This window comes from Ixodes scapularis, unplaced genomic scaffold (assembly GCF_016920785.2).
Source record: "Ixodes scapularis isolate PalLabHiFi unplaced genomic scaffold, ASM1692078v2 PGA_scaffold11__112_contigs__length_91849675, whole genome shotgun sequence".
NCBI lineage: Eukaryota > Metazoa > Arthropoda > Arachnida > Ixodida > Ixodidae > Ixodes > Ixodes scapularis.
Window position 1 is genome coordinate 76328433 of NW_024609837.1, and position 6558 is coordinate 76334990.

Below are 6558 nucleotides of genomic sequence, written 5' to 3' on the forward strand. Positions count from 1 at the left end.
TTAACTTTTCGCTCTCGGTATTTTACACGTGGAGACTCCTCAATACCTGGAGCCTCCGACCAATACCACCTATAGACCAACTCATGTTTACAAACAAACCGGAGCGCAACCCATCTTCATTTCATTCATCTTGTTAAAATCATTCGAAGTTGTTAAATTTCAAATCCAGAAAATAAGGTCCCATCACTGTTTACACTAGCATGAATACGACCGAAGCGCATTAAATTAAATCAGACTCAATCACGCGCATCTCGTCCATCTCTTTCTTCTTCCTTCACCCCGTCACAGTCAAGATTTAAAAAAAAAATATTTACGTATTATGAAAGTTATAAAAAATAATAGAAGCGAGTTGTAATTTATACAGTAGCTACAAGCGCACACATAATTTGAGTTAAGCTAAGCCGCTCTTACCCCACTACACTCTTGGACAAGGTTTTGTGGCTATGCATTCAGAGCTTTGGGCGCACGTGCGTTCGCGTATCTTGAGCGCCCATCAAAGCTGCGCACTCACATCTTCTGAATTAGATCTGCGACAATATAGTGTGGTAACTGTGGTTCAGCGTAACTGCAGTTAAGGGTGACTTCAACGCGGAGAAGGGTGCCGGCTTAACAAAGATCTTAGGGTCATAGTAAAGCACGGAACTTCCCTACTAAATCAAACGGTATACCACTTAAAAAAAAAAAAAAAACACGCGCCGATACCAATCTATACAGATCGGCTATTACGGAAAACTCTAACAAGGTGCACCGCCGACCTATAAATGTTTATCCCGAAAGATTCCTTTGTCTGGCGTCCGGTCATTGAGAAGAAATCGCTCTCGTGTCTGCGGTTTGCCCCAGTCGCAGTCATAAAACGTAATCTATTTCTCTTCCAATGCGGAGCGCAAGTTCCTCTTCTTGCACAGGGGTTGGTAGACGTGAGAACACGGAGCTTTTATTGGCTAATAGTAACAATATTGGGTAGATCTCCAGGCACCGAGCATTGAGGTCTACCCACTATCCTTTCAATCAACGCCAATCAGAACTGGACATCGTTCTGACGTCACCGTAACCCTTGCGCAAGATGCAGAAGACTTCCTCTCCGCATAAGCTGCAACAATCGTGGAAGAGCACAATAAGAGGAGACTTCTATTATCAGTGTCTGCCAGCAAACATATGCAGTAATCTCCGTTGCCTTCTGATCATGCAAACAAAACTCCGCGCAGTCTATATATTACCGAATGCGTCATAGGCTGCTCCAGGTCACGGGCGTATGCCAATAAAAAAATCGAGGTCCCGGGGACGCAATCTTTTTTTCTTTTTCGCCGAGAAACTGCCGGATATGGGATGGTTTGTGGCCGAATTAAGTGCTAACGAAGGTGGTCTCTCAATGCTTTCATCACGGTACACATATTGTGAGGATGATTGCTTGACAGCTGCGCTCTGGTTTGTCTGATTGGTTCGGTGAGCTGGATGAACGACAGATCGTGCAAAAAAGAGGAAAACATATAGGGAAGACTGTGGAGGGTAATCAGGAGTGAAAATATGGCGCAAGCGATCATACTTTATTAAGTATATATCTGCTATCATCCAGTCATTCAGAAATAAAAAAAAAAAAGACTGATAAAGACTGACAGACCGAGGCAAACTAATGATGAAATGATGGATAAGGCGAGAATGAGAAAGAGATGTACTGACCGGTAGAAACATTGAGATGGGTATAAAAATGATACACAGAAAACAGCGAGAGGCACAAGAAAGGAGAAGATAGACAGTGATCGATTATTTTGTATGTGCGGTTTTTTGTTAGTGGGTATCTATGATCCAGTGTCACACAAGGTTGAGATAGAAGAGTGATAAGGCAGAAAGTGCTGGGTTTTCAAATTTGAACACTAACATTATCTTCCTTGTCCTCGCTTACGTTGCAATCACATTTAGTGATTACCATCAGGATAACAAAAAGCGTGTCGCTTAAACTCAAGCGACACATAAAGACTTAAGTCTTTATGAGGACTTGACGAATTGTTGTAGCGGCTACAGCACATCAATTATTGAAAATTCTGCAAACCGCGGTTGACTTAAAGGGGAACTCCGCCGATTTCTTCATGGTCCCCGATTTGCTTGAAATTTTGCTAAACTCGCCAAACAACATTGCCAAAATAGTATCCCAAATATTAGGTCAAAATAATTTTTTTTCACGAAGTTATTGAATTTACAATTTTGGTCCTCACCGTGTTTTTCAAACTGAAAGTCTCTACTGGCAACAATGAAAAAGTGACGTCATTGGAAGTGCAGGGGTTCACTCTTTGGACTGTAGAATTTGTTCCCAACTGATTTGAAGCAGTTTCATGGTGTCAAATGAATGCTTTGGAAGCTCGCTCCAGTCCCCACGCTCCATCATGGAGCGAATGATTGACATATTCTATTTTTTAGACTGCTCGCCCGACTGGCAAGCTGACCTTCCAATGACGTCACGGCCCTGAAAAGGGCGGGTATATTTGAATGTTTGTTTTCGCATGATTTTCATTTGCCGATTTCGCAATAACTATTATGAATTTCACGATACTAAATAGCATACCAGGAAGGGTAAAGGCCGGGGAGTCAGAAAATATAGTTAGTTGAGGTAGCTCAAAAATCGGCGGAGTACCCCTTTAAGGACTGAGCTTCAGTTCGTTGATAATTCGTATTATACAGAAAGAATAGAATAAATAAACCTTTACATTTCCGACCGCTATTTCCGACATGCGGCAGTGACGTGGCACGTCATCTCAGCTTGCAAATGTCGGAAAGGGCCCCTCTTCCAAGATATTTTGGGAACCACTCCTTCCCACAGGGACAGGCTGCACCGTATATATAGGGTTCGGAGCTTTCGGTTTAAACTGATAAAAACCGATAAAAGTACGCCGAATCAATTTTCAGAAATTCGGTTTTAACCGAAAAAGGTCAGTTTGTAGGTTGTCCATTTTCGACTTAAACCAATAAAACCGATAAAATTACGTCGAACTCATTTTCTAAAATTGAGTTTTAACCAGAAAGGGTCACTTTGACCTTCCAGTCGTACCGCAGAGCTGTGGCGAAAAAGTGGAACGACAGTGCGACCGAAGCGTGTCCGAATGTATGGGATACACGGATGATCGGAACGTGAAGTCCGAAATGCCCCATGACTTCGCCATGTACGAGCCTGTTTTCAAACTCGTTGTAAGGAAGACTGGATGCAAGCTCTGCATGTTGTGTTGTGCTTCAAAATGTCGCACCTTGTCTCTTTTGGCGGTCATAATTGGTTGATTGGCCGATTTTCGCTCAGGCAGAGCTTCATCTCCTGAGCCCGCCAGTGTCCAGTGTTAGCGTTAAGAGGGCATTCTCGAAGCTGACGCTTCGAGAACAAGAAGGAAAAAGTGCGGATCAACGAAGAAAATCTTGGAAAGCACATGTGTGTGTACTATAATAAGATCACGTAATCCCGATGTACAGAAAGTAAAGTTCCATGTGTTTTGGGCATAGTGTTCATATCTGACTTGTTTGTACTTCCGTCTTTTTCTGTTGCTTGTTTTACAGTTGCACACATTTGCCAAATAAAGTGTCGATTTATTTTTCAATGTATCTTGCAGTTATTCCTTGAGTGATCACAAATATCAAAGCTACAAGGATCGTCTGATCCAATGTCCTTTTGTGTTTATTTTAATTCACCAAAAGAAGCCGATGAACTTTTTTGGGCATAAATATAGACCGAACAAAACCGAAAATTGAATTTTAAAATAAACAGAGAAAAAAGTACGGCAAATTTTGAAATAATAGAAACCGAAAACGCGGAACCCTACGTATATATGTAATGGGAATGAGTGAAGATTGACAAGTGCAGCCGTAGTAATATTGTGAACGAACAGGGGAGAAGGTGATTATTGAATTTATTGCATTTAAGTTAGGTAAAGGGAAAGAGAGGTGGCGAAAAACAGGGCCAGGAGCGGGGATTGAACCCGCAACCTTCGTCTGTCCGGGGCAACGCCTTAACCGATTAGACCATCCCGGACACTAGTTTCGGCGGACTCAATTTCTGACCAGCTCTCTGTGTACTGTATATATATATATATATATGTGTATATGTGTGTGTGTGTGTGTGTGTGTGTGTATGTATACAGGAGCCGTTTTAGTGGCAGAAGACCTCATTTTGAAAACCTCTAAGAAATTATATGAAAAACCGATGTTAAATATTTACACACGCGAGGCTGGTCTGGTCTTATCTGGTTAACGCAATCAGTAAGTAGTGATATAGTTGACATTCATCTATGTTCCAAGATATATTTTACGGTTACATTAAAACAGTAAACCCTGTAAATTTGTACGCCCGAAATAACATCCAGATGGCATATTTATTATTCAAAATGCCATCTCAACCACACTTAAAATGCATTACATTCGAGATTTAAAAATATATATATTGTCATGAATTAAGGTGACGAGAAGGCGAAGAGTGAACTGAAAATGAAGGTTTAATAAGTGAACCTGTAGCCGCCTCGGTGGCTCCGAGGCGAGAGCGCCGGCCTACGGATCCCCAGCTGGCGGGTTCGAATACCGACCGAGGTGCCCGCAATATGACGGAGGCCAATTGCGGAGAAGGCGCCGTGTAACCGAGCTTTCGGTATCACGTCAAAAGATCCCTAGGTGGTCGAAATTAATCCTCAGTCATCCGCTGGGGCGTGCCAGATGCCCGTCGTAGGTTTTGCACGTAAAACCCCCAAATGTTTTAATGAATGAACTTGTGCCAACCAAAAATATGCAACGAAACAGCGTCGAGGGAGCAGAAAAGCAGGCGGCGATTCGGCGGCGAAACAGAAAGCGCGAGCGAGACTGACTCGACAAGGCCGCGGGTAGCTGCTTATCCACAATGGGTCACTATCTCGAAAGTTCGGCAAAAAAGGTTCGAGCGTCGCACGCTCGGAGCAAGGATGAACTAGCACTCGCGAGAACAAGAAAGCAGGGGGAAGTTACGGCTGGAGCGAGAATGAACGGGAATCTTCTAGAAGTGCGTGATCGTGCGTTGCTTTCTCGGCCTTGCGGGCGGCATTATCTCCCCCTTTTAAAAGCGCATCGTCCCGATGCAACGCAAAAGAAAAACAGAAATGGCTAAAAAATTACTGGCGAAACGGAATAAACATGCAGTTTCACAATCCTAACGCGCGTAGAACGGCTTGAGTTGAACTACGTGGACGACTTGGGGACGTGGCTGGCGGCGTCCTGATGGTCGGTTTCCGTCGAGGAGCACCTCGTAGTTCAAGTCCCCAAGGCGGCGAATGACCCTGTAGGGTCCGAAGTAGAGTTTTAACAGTTTCTCGCTGAGGCCGCGGCGACGAATGAGCGTCCACACCCACACCCTGTCTTCGAGGTGGAACTCCACGTCGCGGCGACGAAGGTTGTACCGGCCAGCGTCAACACGTTTCTGGTCCTTTATGCGAAGGCGGGCTAGCTGATGTACCTCTTCTGCTCGTTGGGTGACCAGCTGGGCGTTTTCGGCGCCGTCGTCCGTCGGGTCGTGGGGCAGCATGGTGTCGAGCATCGTCGTGACCTTTTTGCCGTGCACCAGCTGAAAAGGTGTAATCTCAGTGGTTTCTTGAACCGCCGTGTTGTACGCAAACGTGACATAGGGCAACACCTCATCCCACGTCTTGTGTTCCACGTTCACGTACATCGAAATCATGTCGGCGATGCTCACGTTGAGTCGCTCCGTCACCCCGTTGGTCTGCAGGTGTTATGCCGTGGTCCAACGGTGGTCGGTGTGGCTCAGGCGAAGTATCCCTTTTCTTAGTTGCGCCATGAACGAGGAGCCTCTGTCTGTAATGAGGACTTGGGGAGCGCCGTGTCAGAGGACGATAGACTCAACGAAGAACTTTGCTACGTCCACGGCGGTCCCCGACGGGAGTGCTTTTTTCTCGGCGTACCTGGCGAGATAATCAGTTGCCACGATTATGCAGTGGATTCCCTGCGTCGACGGCGGGAAAGGCCCAAGAAGATCCATTCCAATCTGCTGTAACGGTGCAGTCGGGGGCGCGATCTGTCGAGGAGACCTGCCGGCTTCGTCGTTAGTTTCTCGTGTCGTTGGCATTCGCGGCACGAACGGACGTAGAGGTGTGCGGTCTTCGGGAGCTTGGGCCAGTAGTATTTTTCTCGTATCCGTGCAAGAGTCCTGCTGTAGCCAAGGTGACCAGACGTCGGGTCGTCGTGGCAGGCTTGGAATACTTCTTCTCGAAGACTAGTTGAAATAGCCAAGAGCCACGCCGAGTTGCTGTCCGCGAAGTTTTATTGTGTAATGAATACCTCTCCAAACGGCGAATCTTGGCAGGGCACGTGAGAAGGCTCGGGGAATCGTATCCCCTCGTACCTCCAAGTGGTCGATCAGTGCGCGCAGCTCAGGATTGTTCCGCTGGAGCGCTGCCATACAGTGAGCGGTCACTGCGCTAAGAAAGTTATCGTCGCTGTCGTCGTCGTTTTTGGCACAGCCGGTAGCTGACACGACGGGGGCTCTGGACAGGCAGTCGGCGTCGCTGTGTTTTCGGCCTGACTTGTGGACCACTGTCACGTCGTCCT